General features: G+C 39.5%; 1 pseudogene; it reads left to right on the forward strand.

The window, feature by feature from the left end:
* The first annotated feature begins 1,256 nt into the window (after nucleotides 1-1,256).
* LOC149266802 (10 kDa chaperonin, mitochondrial pseudogene) lies at nucleotides 1,257-1,544 on the forward strand (annotated as a pseudogene).
* Nucleotides 1,545-19,792: the final 18,248 nt, after the last annotated feature.

Below are 19,792 nucleotides of genomic sequence, written 5' to 3' on the forward strand. Positions count from 1 at the left end.
GTGCCTTGACAAAAGCAATAAGAGGAATATCCAATTCAACCTTAGTGGATTTGATATCATGCATTATAGACTTTACTTCATATGCAAGAGCAAGAGGATCATTATTTTGCAGTTCAAGAGTGAAGAGTTTAATCATGAGTAGGACAAATTCAAGTGCAGAATGTGAGTCATAGAGTTCTTTCAGCTTTTGTAAGGCTTCAAAGGCAGTTGAATATGACGAAATATGGCGACTCACCTCTTCATTTACAGATGCAGCGATTAATGCATAAGCTTTTCTGTTCTTGTTTTCCCAAATGACTAGCTCTTTGTCTGAGGTAGGCTGTACTGGTTCATTGTCTCCTTCTCTGACACACACTCCTTTCCACAGCTCATTGAAAATGAGGGTGTGTTTTATCATCCGGGACCATTCAGGATAGTTCTCCTTGCCAGTGAGAACTATTCCCACCATGGATATGATTGAATGCATTTTGTAAAAAAAATTACTTCTGTTGATAGAAAAATACTTCTACCAATATACAGTAAAATTGTACTCAAAAGGGCATTCTCAAAAGATTTCAAATCTCTTCCTCATATACCAATATGTACGTCAATACCTCACGCTACATCTTTATGCAACATATTTTCTCCAAACGTATTTTCTCCAAATGCCTCCAATGTTTGATATAAATGCATCCAATGCTCCAATGTTTGATATAAATGCATCCAACATTACATACAAATATTACATATTACATATGCCTTCAACGTATTAAATGCTCCAATGGTAATGTAATATATGCCCATTAAAGTTCATATATAATGGAACCAAAACATATGATGTACGTGAAGCAAACATTACCATACAATGAAGCACGCAGGCGTGCTTAAATTAAATTCGCAGGCGAACGTCTCAGAGTCACAGAGTCATCCATTCAGTTGCGCCACTCTAATGCCAGCGATGCTATTGGAAGCATTCGGACCGTTGTAGCAGAGGTTATGATTTCCCATGGGAGAGGAGCAGCGGTGCATGGTCTCTTAAGATCGTGCAGTAGTAGGGCTTCTTCTGTCGGGAGCTAGGCCTCTTTTGGATGCGCCTTGTCTCGTTTAGCCACACAAAAGTCAATGAACAACAATGGTGTTCGAATGCAAGTCTCCATAGCCGTCGAATGTTGTGTGCTGCCTGTGTGAAAGTGGAGGCAGAAGGATTTTGCAATTGCAGGGTCTCTATATAAAACACCTCTGGCTATAAGGGTTTCTTCCCTTACAGTATCAAACCAATGGCGAAGAAGCTTATCCCCTTGCTTAACAGGGTTTTGATAGAGAAAGATGTTGCTTGCTCGCTGGTGGCATTTTGCTTCCGTAGAGCACTGGCAAGTTGAACTCAGGAAAGGTCATATCAGTTGGTCCTGGTTTTCGTAGCAATGGTGGAAACACTATTCCTGTTAGTGTCAAGGAGGGTGACCATGTTCTTCTTCCTAAATATGGTGGCACAGAAGTAAAACTTGCAGAAAAAAGAGTACCACTTGTATCAAGAGGATGATATTCTTGGGATTTTGCAGGATTGAGTTTTTTTTTTTTGCCTACAGGAAAACCGTAGCGAAAATAACCGTGTCAGGACAGTGCTTTTGTTATGAAGCGTTTATGGACAGGCAGGATAGCATGGACAGCATTGGACTGTATGGACAGTATGGACAGCGCTGGACAGTGTGGACAGAATGGAGGGAGCAGCTACCATGTCAGGAGTAGCTAATTATATGGAGGAGCAGCTCAGCTATATGAAGAGAAAACTAGGGAGTTACAAGGGCAGATTAGAATGCCAAAAAAGGAGCTAGCTCTGATACCATGTCAGGCCAGGCAGTAACTCCATAAGGCAGAAATAATTTGACTGTATTATTCCATCAGGTAGGTCCTCATTATATACATGAGTGAGAGACTGTTCAGTTCATCTCCCGATGACTGTTCATATTTCCTATTTATCTATTTACAATAATTCACCCAATCACAAGGATTAGGTGTCAACAAAATTGTGCAATTCAATTAGAGGAATTTCCTAAATAATATGGGCTAATTCCTCAAGTAACAACACAAGGAAATATGAGCTCAAGCCGAGGCAAAATTCTACTAAGTTTGGGTTAGAGGTTTTCACTGAGAAGAGAAATAGGTTATGCACTTGCAGGGTGTGCTTAGTTGAACAAATAAATTGTAATACATCTCTATTCATTTGATTAATGCAAGAAGACATTGGGTTTTTTAGCAGATTACTTTCCCCAAATAAAAATACTTGTTGCATGTGTGTTATTTCTTCTTGCATGTATGAGATTTTTGTTCTAAATTGTGAATTAATGTCCATAGAGCAATAGAATAGGATTTTTTCTTGTGATTTTGATTAAAACTTCATGAGAAGTTGAAAATATATAGCCTAATTTCTACACATACTTGTCTTGACAATTATTTTGTATAGTGCCCAATAATCAATGCAAAGCCTCAAGGCCCCATCCTTCTTCTATACAAGTACGATCAGGCTCCCACGGGGTGAAGAACTTGGTTGGATGTGCCATTTTTGGAACAACTCCTGGATCTACTACTTGATCTCTTCATTTTCCATAATGGAGCGATGATATATCAGCCCATTGGGTAGAGGTGTTGTGGGAGTCAGATCGATCAAATGCTTGACCTGACAGTGAAAGGTTACCCCTGTGGTTGAGGAGAAGGTTTCCATGTATTCTTCCATGACCTTATCCATCTGATTTTTCTACGTGGAGGAACCCTTCCCGGTGGCCATGGATGTGGCCACGATATTCCACTTACTATGATAGTGAATCAGAAAGAAAAAAAAAAAAAAATCTCGGTTTGGGAGATGATCTTACTACATTTCTTAGCAGAGATCAGGGAGATAATGGTAGGCAGGGCTACCTCCGATATTCTGTACAACTTACTACCCAAAGAAATAAAAATAGTGTAAGGCTTCGACTCATACACAACATGACACTTACACAAGTATGGTTAGCCTAATAATACATCACAAACTTCAAGAGGAGCAACGTCACATAGTACCTCAGCCGTGAATGGTTTGATGTTGTAGGGAAGACAACATTGTTGGCTGACGCGAATATCTCATCCTTGGTGGAGACACCAGATGGTGTATGGCTGTAGGTGTGGAGTGGTCGATAGGCTCAACCACTTACGAACCTTTACTAACATGAGGTTCTTTTGGCTCTCGTCGTCGACAATGAACTATAGTGGGGACCCCTTCACCGACATTTGTGAGTGGAAGAGACACTCCCCTTCTTTTGGATCTTCGGGCTCAATCTTCTAGATCTTGGTGGTGGCAACGGTGGCACTGGGTTTCGCATCAATAATCTTCTTCCTTTTTTCATTCCCCTTGTTGGGTTCTAACTTAAAATTAGAACATGCATCTGACTCTAAAGTCTTCAACTCATCCACCAGTGATTGTTTGGCTCAACACTCATTTTTGTTGTGAGTGGGGCTCTTATGGAACTCACACCACTTTCCTATGTCCTTCTTTTCTTCATGGTGTTGATGGTGTTGTTCTTTTCTTACAGATTTCGCGGGTTGTCCTGGGTCACCCTACCTTGGCTTTGTCCTTTGTTTTTTGATTTGGAGGAACCTTTTCCAATCCAAAGTCTTGCTTCTTCTATTTAAATTTCTGCTCAATCTTGACAATGTATTGATAGGCGGCGCCAAGCAAGGAGATGTCCAGGAACTCCATCTTGTCCTGGATGTATTTGTGTCGATAGTTGCAGTACTTGAGTATGAGATGCGGCTCAAAATCCTTGATACCAAACTTCATGTGAAGGGTATGAAAAATATTTGTGCAATCCAGCACGTCTTGTTCCCTTCCCTGCCACAGTGTGGTCCATTTTATGTACTTATCTTCATGGCTCCCAATAGGTTAATATTGTTCTGTGGTCGTTCTGACATACACCCTCGAAAAAATTTCCTACACTTGAATTTTGGATCTTACTATGGACCTTGTGATTGGTCATTCCGTAGCCACTTCTTGGTTGTTTAATGCTTTGTTAAGGCTTTGAGCTCTGGATTATAAGCATTGAAGCCACCTGCTCTTACATGCTCAGTTCACAACAAGTTCATGAGAACATTATTTTACGCAAGCTTGAACAAGAACAACACAGTCCATCGAGGTAGTGCATGTGCGATGATTAACCTAGGTCAACAACTAGTTCATTCTTTCATTGACAATCTCTCACTTTTGGCTGTGATTATACGTCTATTTCAGTGAGTTATCCAAACTGTCACTTTTGTGCGCCTTTGCTTTCATGATTATTTCTTACATGTATTTGACTATCACTTCCGCTTTATTTCACCTTAATTATTAGTGTCATTTTCATCTTCTCTTTTCCCTGGCATGTGTCACTTTCACCATTGTTTGCATATTGCAGGTGTCGTTCGCACTGTTCTTTTCATATCGCAAGTGTCGTCTTTTAGCATGGGAAGTTTCACTTATCGAAATAAGTGGAGTTTTGACTTGTTTCAAGGGGTGAATTTTTTGTTGATAAGTCCTATTATTTATGTAGACATGTTCTAGACTCATTCCAAAAGTTTAATGCATTGTTTCACAAGTATTGTTAATGTCATCGCAAAGTCTATCTTTAGTGTCGCACTTGGGGAAAGTCGTCGCATTGAGGGAAGTATGTTATTCATGTGTTTTAATTGATCAATGTTTTTTCATAAACTATTATAAGTTTGTGATCATACTTAAGTTTCATCACTATTCACTTTAGTCTCACTGATCCTACACTTATCCAAGTCCTAAAAACTTCCCCACTGAGCAACTGTGCATCACTGTGCCCTCCTAAACTACGCACTACATAGTCTCAACCATCAAGCACTGACCTTATCTCTTCGAACTACCCACTACATCTTCATAGTGCCCAACCTTGACTTGAGCTCCAAAACTGCGCAATTTCTTCCTCCGAGTCAGCCTTAACTGCGCAGTGTTAAGCCTCAATCTTTCAGCCTGACACCTTGAGTTGTGCAACTATGCAACCCATGAGACTATTCTCCCTCCAGAACTTCACATTGGGAAACTTCAAGCCTCAAACCTCAACCTTGATCCCTTGAACCTCTCAACTATGCAATCTCCCAGCTTGTTCTCATGCCATATTTGTGCGTTGGGCAACTCCAAGCCTCAAGCCTTAACTTTGAGATATTGAGCCCCTCAATTGCACAATCACCTAGCTTGGCCTCTCAGAACTGCGCATTAGGAAAATTCAAGGCTGAAGCCTCAAGATTGACCTCTTGATTCCATCAATTATGCAGCTCCTTAACTTTGTCCTTCTAGAACTATGGATTGGGAAACCTCAAGCCTCAAGCCCCAACCTTGAGCTATTGAGCCCCTCAATTTTGCAATCCTTTGACCCTGACCATCCTGAACTATGCATTGTGTAGTCTCAAGCCTCAGTCCCAAACCTTGGCCTCTGGAACTGTTAATCCCTAAGTCAATCACCCTCAGTCACTCGGTTCTGGCCCTAACAAGTGATTTCATGAAACATGTTAGATTAAGAGTTTTTGGATTGATGACATCCTGCCATGAGTGGATTTTAGTTGTAGTTACTCTATCTAATCATGATAGGATGATGATGGAGGAAAAGGAGAAGGATACCATGCTAAAATACACCTATCAAGATGAATAGATAAGATGATCATCAGGCAAGAAGACGAAGGAAAAACAGAGTACAACAGAAGACCAAAGATCAAGATCACAGTGAAGGCTCCTTATCTTCAAGCCATGAGGAGGAGGAAGAGGAAGAGCATGTTCCATCTCTCAAGAAGACAAAAAGAAAGAAGCATCAAAGAGTGGCTTGAAATTTCCATGTCATCGTGAATCCCATGTCATCAGTGTCATGTCATGTCATGCCATGAGACATTGTGTGCCACATCATTTTGTGGATTATGTAAATTCAATATTGGAGGAATGCAATGTAAAGTGGAAGTCCAAGAGTCATCCATGTAATGTGAAATTTCATGTAGGAAGTCAAAAGGTCATAGAGAGGTCAAACAGACATGAGGGTAGTCCAAGAGTCACAGGGGAGGTGAATGATCACCCCATTTTTTTATATATACACCCTCATAGCACATGCAAAATAATTTTCACTGTGAATTGGAGAGGAAGATAGGTGTTTTGGAGGAGCGAGTGACTTCTCTAATGCTCCACTATTGGGTCTAGTGGTGTTCAATGTCTTGATGTATCTTGGAACTTTTACTTAATTCAGAAGCTCGTTGAGCCAACAAGATTTCATGCATATGTCGTGGATATTGTAAGAATATTATTTGAATGTTTGTGATGTATGTTGTTTTGATCTGTACTAAGGAAATTGAACTATGTTGTTGGCTTTGGTACTTATCTTGTTGAAGGTGTGTTGTATTTGCTTTAACAATTGTTGCTTCCTTGTGAACTATTTCATTGGTTGATCAACAATTCATTCATATGTATATGCTCGTGTGCATTTTCTAGATTAGTACTATTACTTGTCTTTAAAGGTACCATTTTTATATTCCCTTTTGCTAGACCTTTATACTTTCCGCAAATGAACATTTCACAAGGCATACTCACTTGTTGATCCGAAAATACCTGTGTATTACTCTCTTGTGCTAAACTTTGTAGCTAAGGAAAATCTACAAGGATACCTGGAAGTCAGGTTGATACTTTGAATGGGGCTCCTACTCCAAATAATGTGAGGTCTAATTGGGATTTCACATCAGAGAGACCCCCTTGGTTGATAGATTTCCAGCACTGTCAACAAATGGTGCTAGAAGGAGGGCCAAATGACAAGTTGTGCTCATTGAGTCTATTTTGATTCTCTTATATTAAATGGATCGTCCTCAAATCATACTCCCAGGGTGTTTTTATAACCTATCCCTTGGTAAACTTTCAATCCCCGATGAGCCTCTCCATGACTTGTCTCAACTCAAGTTTGATGGGGAGGGTGATACATCCATTGTCGGGCATGCACCTCTTTTCCTTAGGTTCTATGAATACTATGAAATTGATTGGAAATATGTGGCTTGTATTCTCTTCTGCATCACCTTTGAGGGTCGATTTAGTCGATGGTGTGACACTCTACCACCTGCTTCCATTCATTCTCTTGAACACCTAATTAAGTATCTTCATTTAACATTTGATAGGTATGATTACCGAGATGTTTATAAAAGGATTAATAAACTAAGAATGAATCCTAATGAATTAATTGAGGATTTATTTTATTGATTCCTTCACCTCTGTTATGAATTTCCTGAAGAAGACACAGATTGGGGTTTCTTTAAACAAAATTTTGAGCATCTAGTTCATATCTCTTTGCAAGATGAACCCAAACCACCTGATGTCTCTACTTCCTCAACTCTTGTAAGTCATGAGACACCCCTAATTGAGGAACCTATTATTCCTTGTATTCCTTGTCCTCCTCCCTTTTCAATTTTGATTCAGGTGCCTCCTTGCCATGATGCTGAAGTTGGGAGATCTTAAAATCAGATCATTGCTCTGTCTCTTCAACCTTCATCCATTTCTCGTGATCCAAATCTGATGGAGGAAGTCCCAGAACTGCTCATGAAGCCTGTGGTGAAGGATAATTCTTCCATTCCTCAAGATGATACTAGCATTCTTAACCTCAATCCTAAATCTTGTTCCATTGAAAGTATTACTCCTTTGTCTTCATGTCATGACTCTCTGTATCATGATCCACTTGATCAATTTTTTCCACCAACCATTTTTTCACACTATCTTGATTTTCAAGTTGCTAGTTCAAATTGTGATCAGGTACAAGGCAGTCACATTACACAGGTAAAGGGGAAAGAAAGTGAAGAGACCTTTGATCTTTCTTCTCTTTTTCAAAGTCCCACATGTCAAGATGATGTTCTTCCATTCTTGGATGATTTTCAATCTACTAATCTCAGTAGTGAATCAAATGTAATCAATTCCCCTAATCAATCCATAGTATTGGGTAACAATCATTTTGATAATCATAACTCTCTTGATGCATATGATGATAAATACCTGAGTACACCAACTCATATTTTAGTTTCTCATGAATATTTTAACTTGAAATATTTAGATTTAGAATTTGATTTAGTCAAATAAGATTCTCTTATCAAAACTTCCTTTTCACCTACCTATCATTTGTGCTCTATTGGTTGTAATGTATCAACTTACGATAGAAATCCTTCATGTTCTTCAAGTTTTTTATCTAATGAGTTGAATCTCGAAACGAAACAAGATAGTGTGATTAGCAATGAAATTATAGAGCATCCATTCCATCTCTTATCATATCTTATTTTGTATGGGGGAAACTCTTCAAATCAGTGTGATCGCAAGATTTTTCCGATTCATACAACCTTAGACTTGCGATCAGAAGAATATTATGACTTGAGTAATATGTTTTTTGAAATTGAAAAATATTATCAAACCAGTGATGTAGATATCTCCCATCTAGATAATGGTGATCCTGTTAACTTAGTCGATGGAAGTTTCCCACATGCTTATGATCTGACTCAATTTACAAAATTTTGTTATCTTTCATTACAAAGTTCTAGAACTTGTTAGGAAGTTGAGGCACTTCAACTCTCATTGATGGTTATGTCAGGTTCTCACAATCCTAGTGAAATTGCTAAACCAAGTAAGACTTGGATTTTCTCACATAATACTTTCGTTTGTATTATTTCACTGGATGCAAACTCGTTCTTGATGAATTTCAGGATTTCTCATTACAATTTTCCTATTTGTTGAGATCTAGTTTCTGATCATACTACTTGTACAAATTATGGTGTATATTTGCAATTTCTCATGAAGTTTTAATCAAAATAACAAGACAAAAACCTACTCTACTACTCTACGGAAGTTATTTCACAATTTAGAACAAAAATATCAGACATCCAATAAGAAATAACACACATGCACACAGTATTTTTTCTGGGGAAAGAAATCTGCTAGAAACCCCAATGCCTGCTTGCATTAATCTGGTGAATAGAGATGTGTTACAATTGCTTTAGACAACTGAGCACAACCTGAAAGTGAGTAACCTATCTCTCTACTCATTGAAAATCTCTGACCCAGACTTAGTCAATTTATGCCTCTTCTTGAGCCCCTTATTTCCTTGCGCAATTCCTGATAAATTAGGCCCCGATTATTTAGGAATTTCCTATTCCCAAGGTTGATCATTTGACTACATGCAACACTTGTGAACTCAATACTGGTCTACAACTGATCTTACATTACCTTGGAATCTCCACCATATCTGGGGAACTCGACTTCTATGCATGCACTATCTATTTTGGTTTGATTGATCAGTTAATTGGATGATCGTTGATTTTGACTAAAGTCCCACTGCACAACTGACCTTCCACTAGTTCCTCCAACATTTAGAACTAGTTTAACTGAAAACAACTTGAGATAACTGACTTTTATTGCTACAAATTAGCAATCACACATGCTTAACTGAACTTTAACTCCTCCAACTCGAATTTACTGAGTAAACTGGGTGACACAAGCCATGTCACACAAGTTAACTGCATCCAAGTTGTATGCTAATGTGGAAATTCAAATTTTCTCAATTTAATCAAGGCAAAATCAAATTGAGAATTTCTTCTTGCATTTTGCACCACTCCCTCTCAGAAATAAAAGGATTATCAACCACCCCTATCATGCACCTGTGGAACTCGAACTTCCCTCTTGACAAGGCCTTTGTCAAAATGTTAGCATCTTGTTCCTCTATCGGAATGTATTGTAGCAACATTATCTGCCTCTGCACACAATCCCATAAATGGTGATATCAGATATCTATATGCTTGGATCGATCATGAAATACAAAATTCTTAGAGAGATTGATGCAACTTTGATTATCATAGTAGATCACATTTGGATCCATCATCTGACCAAATAGTCTTACAAGTATCTTTCTTGCCTCAAATGTTGCTTGACTTGCATCCATGTATTATGCTTCTACCGAGCTGAGCACCACAAATATTTGCTTCCTACTGTACTAGGAAACAACTGCGAACCCAACACTAAAAATTCCACTTGATGTACTCTTTTAGTTTGATGGACTCCCCATCTAATCTGCATCTATGAAGCCACACATATTTACTCACTTTGACCGTCTGTACCAAGTCCAAATTGGGTAGTGCCTTTGAGGTACCATAGAACATGCATAGTTGTCTTCCAAAATAATTTGGTTGGCCTAACCATAGCTTGGCTCAGTTGGTTGACTGCATAGCACATATATGGTTGTGTGTTCACAAGATACATGAGCGAACCCACTAATTGTCGATAACTAGTAGCATCAACTTCCTCACCTGAAGTGGGATCCTCCTTCCTCCAGTTTGTTGAGTGAGGTGTCTCCATGGGTTTGCAACTCTCCATACGGAACTTATGTAGTATCTCATGTCGGTCAGTTGATCGTAGATTTCAACTACCTAGTCAACACGACATCGGTCAGTTTATCGTAGATTTCAACTGCCTAGTCAACACGACATCGGTCAGTTGATCGTAGATTTCAACTACCTAGTCAACATGACATCGGTCAGTGTTGGCACCATTTTCTGTGTGGAGGAGGTTAGGCATCGCAGGGTCATCCACTGGCTGTAAGGTTTAACTAAATATTGCCAGTATGCTTCTTAGTTTATCCCGATCATTTGCCTAATTGCTTCCTCTTTTTCTCTTGTTGCCTGCCTCCACTGTTGTTCAAGTTGTTTGACATTCGGGAGGAAACCTGGTATAGACTCTGCCACCAGGTTTGCGCTATGTAGATTTTTTTTTTATGTTTTCAATAACACAGTTTGTTGCTGCTACTGCGACTGTCGTTTCCTTTTCTGCTTTCCTAAGTCGAGAATCCCAGTCCGCAAATAAAATTTCTTTATGTGACTCCTCTAGTATAGGAAAGTCGGCCTTCCTCCCATCCTATGAATTCTGCCACGCAATGAAGTCGAAGACTCTTTTCAATACTACATCATATTCGAGTCTCATGTCAACGACTTGATTCGTTAACTTGTCACTAGTCTCACAATAAGGACTCAACTGCGAGACCTTCTGTCATAGAATTTATTTTTGATGCATTAGCTGGGATTTTAGGCTGAGTGCTTCGATTATAAACTGATAAATATTTGGGTCATCCTTATACTTTTATGTTAATGCTTCTATTTGTGCTACCTTTTCTACTAAACTAGCTTAATTTTTTTATTTTCATCTGCTCAAATTCTTGTTGGAGCTTGGTTATTTGCAATTCCGTTTGTTGGTTAGATTTTTCTTGCTCTAATTGTTGTTCCAACAACAAAATTTTATTTTCCTTTTCTCTTAGCAACATTTGTACTTATGTTCCTTTGTCAATAGTCGCTGTAGCGTAGGCTCCTGCAAACTGAGATAGTCTAGTAAGGTTGTCAAATGGATCGATGGATGAGTCTTTCCAGACAATATCCATTGGTTCATTATCAAGAGTAGTAAAAAGATGTAGCATCCAACTTCCTCTTCTTTATCTTCCTTTTGAAAACATCTTTATGGGTTCAGCTATAGAAAACATCTAAAGGAGGAATCTCCTCAATTCTTAAAACAATTTCAAAGGTACGAGTGGCAGGAATGTGCTCTACCTCTTGAGTACTTACAGTTTTCTCTACTTTAATTTCTTGAGTTATTTTGTGTTGAGGATTCTGTGGCTCAAGTTCTTGTTTCTCTGTATGGATCTTCTTATTAAAATTCTCCCATTCTTTCTCTAAATCAATCACTGGGGGTTTTGTTTACTGGGTAGAGGTGGAATGAATTCCAGCCTGTTTTCTAGCTAAAGTTTGCTCAACTGTCTTTTTTGTAGATTGGGCTGTATACTTTTCTGGCTCCTTGCTTTTGCTTCCCCCATTCTATCACTATTGCTTTGATTGCTCTGACTCCCTGGTGGGACTCTTCTTGAGAATCATCTTTAGAATTTTCTCTGGAGCTTCCTTCTAGGCTTACGCTGGGAGTTGGCTCCCTTATTGGTTCAATCAATAATTGGTCCAATGGGACCTTTAACAATCTCCTTTCTCTATATTGATGAAAGGCTTCAAGCTCTTCTTGGTCAAAAAGTAGTGATGACATGTGCTTCACTTCTGTGAATGTCTCTTTCTGTAGGAAGATGTCATCAAATGCATCTTCCTCATGACTGAATACCTTCACTTTTACCATGGTAGTGAAGTCTTTGGCAGTGCCATTTGGGTCATACTAGCGACCTGGGAATTTAGGTAATTTCAGAGATTGCATGATCTCTACTTCTTTGAATGCATGGCCAGATTGTGCAATGAAAATGCTCCACACTGTAATGGAAATGTAGGCCAAATGGCCTTTTTTGCTTCCTTTAATCCTTTGCTTAGCCCACCCTCACTAGTTGTTTGATAGGCTATCTCTCTAGCCATCAATTTGTCTGGAACATAGTATGGGAGGACATGAGGTGAGGTGATGCTCCCAAAAACCCTGATATATGTGAATGTTTCCTCCCCAAACCATCTAGCCACTAGGAGGATATCTACCTCAGCTTCCTTAGAAAACCTAGGAGCATCTCGGTTGTAAACTTGTTTGTGGATAGGCAGCATGACCCCATGAAATTTTTTGTAAAAATGCAGGTGAAACTAAGACTCCTACATGTCCTTATGATATATATGAATGGGAAGTCTATCTTTCACAGTCCATTTCCATCCCATTATAGGAAATTTTGAACCAAAACAAATTGCATACATCACCTAGGCACTCATAAAAAATGGACGGTAAACCCTCGTTGAGACACTCCTTTTCCTCCTATAATCGATTATTGCCTTTGCTAAATTATCAGATAAAATTTGGGCCCAATTCATTATGGTTGCGTTTATGACTACATCTATTAATTGCAGCCATTCTGGGGAAAATTTAGTGCTATCGGGCTTGCAAACATCCTACATAGCATGGCTACTGCAAAACTATGGGGATGAGAAATAGATGCAGTAGAGTATATACCTGCTTTGTCTTTTTTGATCTTGCCTTCATTATTCGACCAGGTCCGGGAGACATCTGTTGGGTCCTCATTCTCTTTGGCAAACTTCTCAAGGAATTCTTTGTTGTAGATGGCTTGTGGCTCTGGTAGGTGATACATAAGTTGTAGGTTGTCTGGTGAAAAAGATCCCATAACCTCTTGGCTTCTATTCTTAAATTCTCTGCCTGAGATATCAGCCTGATCAATAATCCACTTGACCATATCTATGTAAGGGATTATCTTTGGGTGCGCGACTATGCGATGCAGAAATGAGCATGCCGTCTCAAAAATGGTGGCATCTGAGGAAGTACGACCATCAGCTGTGACCTTTGTTTCCAGAGGTCTTGGTTGCTCTTCTTCTAATAAATCATACATGGTTTCCCATGTAGAGTCCCCTCCTCTGTTGCATGTAGTATCTATGAATAAAGGAGTCATTTCTGATTTCTCAGATGCAACTGCCTTGCCCTTCTTTGCCATTGCTCCCAAAGACTCCTTCTGTGGATTTTCCCTGAAAAATGGAGAAAAATAGCAGCTATCGGATATACATAAATAAGAATGAACGTAAGCTGAGATGATACAGATCACTTGAAAAGGTGAGAAGAAAGGAGTTTTATTTGAACGCAAGTAAGAATATATCATATCACCTTGGATGGATTTTCACATATAAATGCCATTAAATTTTACTAAATGCTCACTAATGGTTTGTTATCTCTTAGCTTTAATGATCATTAATGTTTGCATCGTAAGTGAGGAAGAAAGCTACTAGGGTGGCGAGCCTTTAAATTGTGAAAATGGCGATTTTGCGATTTACGAAGCAATATCGCAGATCGCATTACCACGTTATGTTTGTATTCTTTCCTTATTGTTTCTACGAGATGCGAGATGCGGGCCACTTACTATTATTTCCAGGACATAACCCATTTGTCAGGTTTTCTTGTGTAAAGCGCTTTTTATTGAGCAGCGAACCTAAATACTTGTCTATGACGTATCTCGAGAGTGGGTCCAGGTTTCAATCGCATTTCACAATCTCAACGGATGGTAAGTTTGTGGTGTTCCTTTAAATGTCCGAAATGCGATGCAGTAAGGGAAATGTTGTTATCGCAATTTCGCATCTCGCACATTTTAAGGTAACTCATTAAGGTGCGCCTTCTAAGAATAGCGATATGCGATGCGGGCCTTAGTTTTAATAAAATGCCTTAGGACTTAGTTTATATAAGAAATGTACTAGTTTCAAAGTATTAAAGCGCGGAGTCCTCTTTTGATCGCTTTTCGCTAGGTTTGGTGGATTAGAAAGGCTCTTAATCACGCTTGATCATGAGATATGCGGGAAAGGGAGACATTTAATAGTTTTCTGAAAAGGTGTTTGATTAATATCTTGTTTTATTCCAAAAATTAATAAAGAAAATGCCTAAATGGTAAACTTATTTTTGGAAAGATTTTTTAAAGGGTCCCCATTTATTAATGCAATATTGACTACTACTATTAAAAAATGGGGGTTGTTGAATAGCACAACAGGATCATGTGACCTTGATCAGTTTTGGTTTGTAGCCTAAGCTATATGGAAGGCACAGCAGATCAATTATAATGACATGACTGATTATAGTGCTACAGGATAGAGCGAGTCTGCGTGGGATATGGATTATAGGTTGAAGTGCTTACTGAGACATGCTAATATGCATATTTCAGACGAACAACGTAAGGAATGGTACATAGCTTCGTTATTGCCACGTTTAAGACTTCCTTTGTCTCAATAGAAGATCAAATCTTAGGCCAAAGCATTAGAGATTGTGATGAAGCTGGAGGCTTCGCTGATATAGGATACGAATATCGGAGTCCAACAGATCCAGTCACAGTTAGTAAGCCTGCATATGGAGTTGCAGGATATGAAGAAGGGAAAGGAGGTTCAGTCAGGACTACGCACTGAATTTTGGTGCATGAAGTGAAAGTATGTAGGTCACTATAAGGATCAGTGCCTTGTGTACTGGGATTATATAGTTGTTGGAGGTCCCAACCTGATGAAACTAGAGTCTCCTGCTGGATCAAGCACTGGTTCAAGCATCTAGTGTAGTATCTGCAAAGTACCAAGAATGCATATGACAAACAATTGTTATCTATTACAAAAGTTTGTGCAATCACCAAAGCAACTCTTCTGCAAATTTTGTAAATCGGTTGGCCATGACGAACGAGATTATCGAAGCTGTGATTTGATGATAGACAGAACCCTTATGTATAGGATGTAGGCTGAAAACCACGCATAGAATGAGCAAGGCTCACCTATGGCTCGCGGAGGATTCCAAGGACATGGAAGAGGATGAGGAGGAGGTGCTGGAAGAGGTCGGGGCCAGATCATCTACTAACCTTGTGGAGAACCAAGACATTTTGTGCGCAACTGTCAGAATCCAACTCATCCTTCTTGCCAATACTTTTCTTGACCATTTTGAAATATACGTACCAGAGGAGCATAGGTTCCAGGCTCTATATTTAGCTTTAAGAGATATGTCTGCAAGATGGTGGGGAACCCACAAGGATAACATTGTTGATTGGAAGGAATATCGTAGGCTGATGAGATTAAGATTTGGCTCTGCAACAACATGGCTCAGTGAAAAGTACACAGGTAAGGATGACCCGCACGAACATCTAGCTCGATGGACTAAGGCTTGGGGTGAGGTACCTCAACCGGAATGGGTACATATCTTTATTCATACCTTAGACATTATACCAATGAACTAGTATTTGGAAACAGAGATGTGACATGGGATTGCTGATTGGGATGAAATGAAGGAGAGTTTTTTGCTTACATTTAGCTTTGAAGATGGGTTCAAATGCATTGATGGGGCGCTTCAGGAAATTAAGGCAGCAATCTTCTAAACACCAATAGAATGTATAACTTGGATGCAGCCTAATTGGATCGCGCAGCTACAACATGCACTAAAATGCTACAATGTTACTATGGAAGAAGGTGATGAGGATCCATGAAATATCAACATTCTTGAGTTAGAAGGATTGCGTGAAGTAGTAGGACCTGATGCAAAGATCCCTGATATCTCACAGCCAGTAAAGACAAAACAAGTAAATATTGGCTCAGAAGTAGAACCAAAGTTCGCGCACATTGGCGACTATTGGGATGAAGACACAGTCGACAAGGTTGTTGAATTATTGCATGAATATCAGGACTTATTTCCAACAATATTCTCTGAATTGAAGGGCATAGTAGGTGATTTGGGTGTGATGAAGATCAATTTAAAACCAGATGTGAAGCTGATTAAGCAGTGCCCATATCGACTGAACCCCAAGTACAAGGAAAAGGTACAAGAAGAGTTGGATAATATGCTCGCGCCGGGTGTAATTGAGCTAGTGGAAGAGTCAGAATGGGTCAGTCAAATGGTGGTCTAGGAAAAGAAAACAAAGGGTGATATAAGGATCTGTGTAGATCTGTGAAAGCTAAATGATGCATGCATGCATGACCCCTTTCCCACGCCTTTTACAGATGAGGTTCTAGAAAATGTTGGTGGACAAGAGGCCTATTCGTTTATAGATGGATTTTTGGGATATCACCAAATTAATATTGCGCCAAAGGATAGACGCAACACTACCTTTGCTACAGAGTGGGGGTCATTCCAATATATAGTTATGCATTTTGGACTTAAAAATGTCCCTGCAATATTTTCAAGGGTGGTAGTCGCAGCATTCAAGGAATTTATTCACAAGTTTCTGGAGGTCTACTTTGACGATTGGATAGTCTTCGGGTTGGTTAAGAAACATGTTTCTAGTTTGCGCCTAATGTTGGATACGTGCAAGAAGTATTAGATTTCCTTGAATTTGAAGAAATGTATTTTTTGTGTACCTTATGGAATATTGTTGGGACATGTCATATGCAAGCAAGGATTGATGGTAGACCCTGCCAAGATTGTTGTAATTATCAATTTGGATCCACCCAGGAATGTAAAACAACTACGCGCAACTTTGGGTCATACAGGGTATTACAGGAAGTTTATAAAGGTGTACGTTCATATCATTGCGCCAATGGAGAAGTTATTGAAGAAGGACACTACATTTTGCTGTGGTGATGGATGTCATAAGAGTTTGGATGTTCTTAAGGAGAAGATAGTTACTACGCCAATCCTAGTATTCCCAGATTGGAAGAAAGAGTTTCATGTGCACGTAGATGTGTCCTGTATAGCATTGGGAGTTGTTTTAACTCAACCAGGTGAAGGATATATTGACCATCTGATTGCCTTTGCAAGTAGGAAACTATATACGCTAGAGCAAAATTATTCAACCACAGAACGAGAAGGATTTTCCATGGTCTACGCACTACAAAAATTCAGGCATTATCTGCTAGGTGCACACTTTAAAATATATACGGATCATTCTGTGTTGCAGTACATGATCAATAAGCCTGTGTTGGGGGGCAGGGGAGATTTCTATGTGGTTGCTTCTATTCCAAGAGTATGATTTTGAAGTGATAGTTAAGCAAAGAAGTTTAAATGCTTGACCTAATCACCTCTCTAGGATCAAGAACGGTGAAGAACCCACTAATATCAATGAGGGGTTACCTGATGCGCAACTCTTCGCTATCAGAGTTGCTGATGAACATTTTGAGGACATTATTTATTTTTTGTCTACTGGCATAGCTCCTGAAGGATACATAATGCAACAAAAGAAGGAACTAGTGGTAAGGGCTGCAAATTTTTCAGTCATTACAGGACACTTATATAAGATGGGACTGGATGAAGTTTTGCATCGATATGTACCTAAGTATGAACGAAATAGTATTTTGGTTGAAGCGCATGGTGGTGTCGTAGGAGGACACTATATAGGCAAGGCAACTACGTAGAATATTCTGCGAGCGAGATTATGGTGGCCTACGGTACATAAACATTCTGAGTAATGCAACGTGTGCGATGTGTGTCAAAGGACTGGAAGACCATCGTGAAGAGATGAATTGCCCTTAAACCCATAGCTCATGCTACAAGAATTCGATAAATGGGAAATTGACTTTGTTGGACCAATTAATCCACCAAAGAAGAAGACGGGTGCACGTTATATTATCGCTGTGATAGACTACTTGACCAGATGGGCCGAGGCACAGCCTGTGAAGGATTGCAGTGCAGAAACTATTGCGAAGTTTATATTCGATTACATTCTATCATAGTTTGGATGCCTAAAGATCCTAATGAGTGACCGAGGTTCACACTTCTTGAATGAAACAATTAAGGCGTTAACAGAAGAGTTCCAGATGCACCAGCAAAAGAGTACGTCATATCATCCCCATGTGAATGGTATTGTTGAAGCTTTCAATAAAATACAGGAGAATGCCTTAACGAAGATTTGCAATGTTAATAGCAACGACTAGGATGTGCGCATACTAGTGGTTCTCTAGGCATATAGGAGGACTTGTAAGAATTTGACAGGGAAAACACAGTTTAGACTAGTATATGGACAAGAAGCAGTCATGACAATGGAGTATATAGTGCCCATCTTAAGGATCACAACAATAACTAAGATGGTCGATCGTGACTGCATAGAGGAACGTTTAGCGCAGTTACTTGTGTTGGAGGAGTATTGGTTTCTGGTTGGTTTTCATCAGCAGGTGTAAAAAGTCAGGGAGAAGGCATGGCATGATCACCACATTAAGTAGTGAACTTTTAAGAAGGGAGATTTGGTCCTGGTGTATGACAGTAAGTTCGCAAAGTTTCTATGGAAGTTTCAAATAAATTGGTTGGGACCCTATGTAATCAAGGGTATTTCGGAGGGTGGCGCAATTCAGCTCATGAAGTTGAATGGGGAGTTGTTTCCTGGAAGAATTAATGGAACCAGATTGAAGGCATACAGGAACGATCCCATTCCTGCAAGGCTGTGATGACTATATGACAGCAGGAAATTCTTAGTGCTTCAGGTAGCTAAAATAAAGTGCAGGACTATAAACCACTATGTCGAGCAATGGTTCCATCGAAGAAGGAGGGATGCACAATGTTTAGGGAGATGGAGTAGTTGGAGAAAGTTGCGACAATGTAGTTGTTCCATAAAGGAGATTCCTAAGTAATCTACCCAAAATATGACCGATTAAGAAGCTACAATTGATTTGACAACGATTTTTTTGTTAAAGGGAGCAAGGAAAGTGCATTTATGGAGCATCTCTATGGAACTATGCCGCCAAATTCACATTTATGAGGAAGATCTAGAGGCATTCACAACATTTAAATTTGACCTTTGGCTATAAATATTACATCTCGCTCTCCACTCGAACACTTTGCCTATTGCAGAATTCTTCTGAGCTTTTGCACCTAAGTCTGAGATGAGAGCAGTGTTGCATGTCTAGTGAGGATTGGCAGGACATCTATTCGGCATTTCTGGCACAAGGATTAATAGGCATCATGATTGCTACTCCTCCTACACACACCACATCTCCCAGATCACTGAGGTCGAAGCCCACAATTACAGGAGCAACAGCAACGGTGGTAAAACCAGTGGAAGAAGCAGCAGTGAAGAAGCAGAAGAAACTAGAGAAGCCAACCATAAGACAGACACCTAGGAAGATGACTGCTAAGCAGAGGAGCAAGGGGAATCTGGACAAAGAGAAAAAGAAGCTACCAATGGAACCGGTTGACTTATAGGAGGAAGAGCTTGGGGCAAGAATTGAGGATATAAATGTCGACGAAACCGATCTAATTCCGTGGTTACCTCCATATATGTCACCAAGGAAGTTGACTACTAAGGTGACCAAGGACCCTGATATAGTGAAATTTTCCATTTGTACACCTTTTTTGCCTAAGGATGTGCCATTTGAAGGAGTGTTCTTGGCGTAGCTACCG

This window comes from Pinus tabuliformis, chromosome 6 (genome assembly GCF_031772625.1).
Source record: "Pinus tabuliformis cultivar Carrire ecotype Pingquan chromosome 6, CPIR1, whole genome shotgun sequence".
NCBI lineage: Eukaryota > Viridiplantae > Streptophyta > Pinopsida > Pinales > Pinaceae > Pinus > Pinus tabuliformis.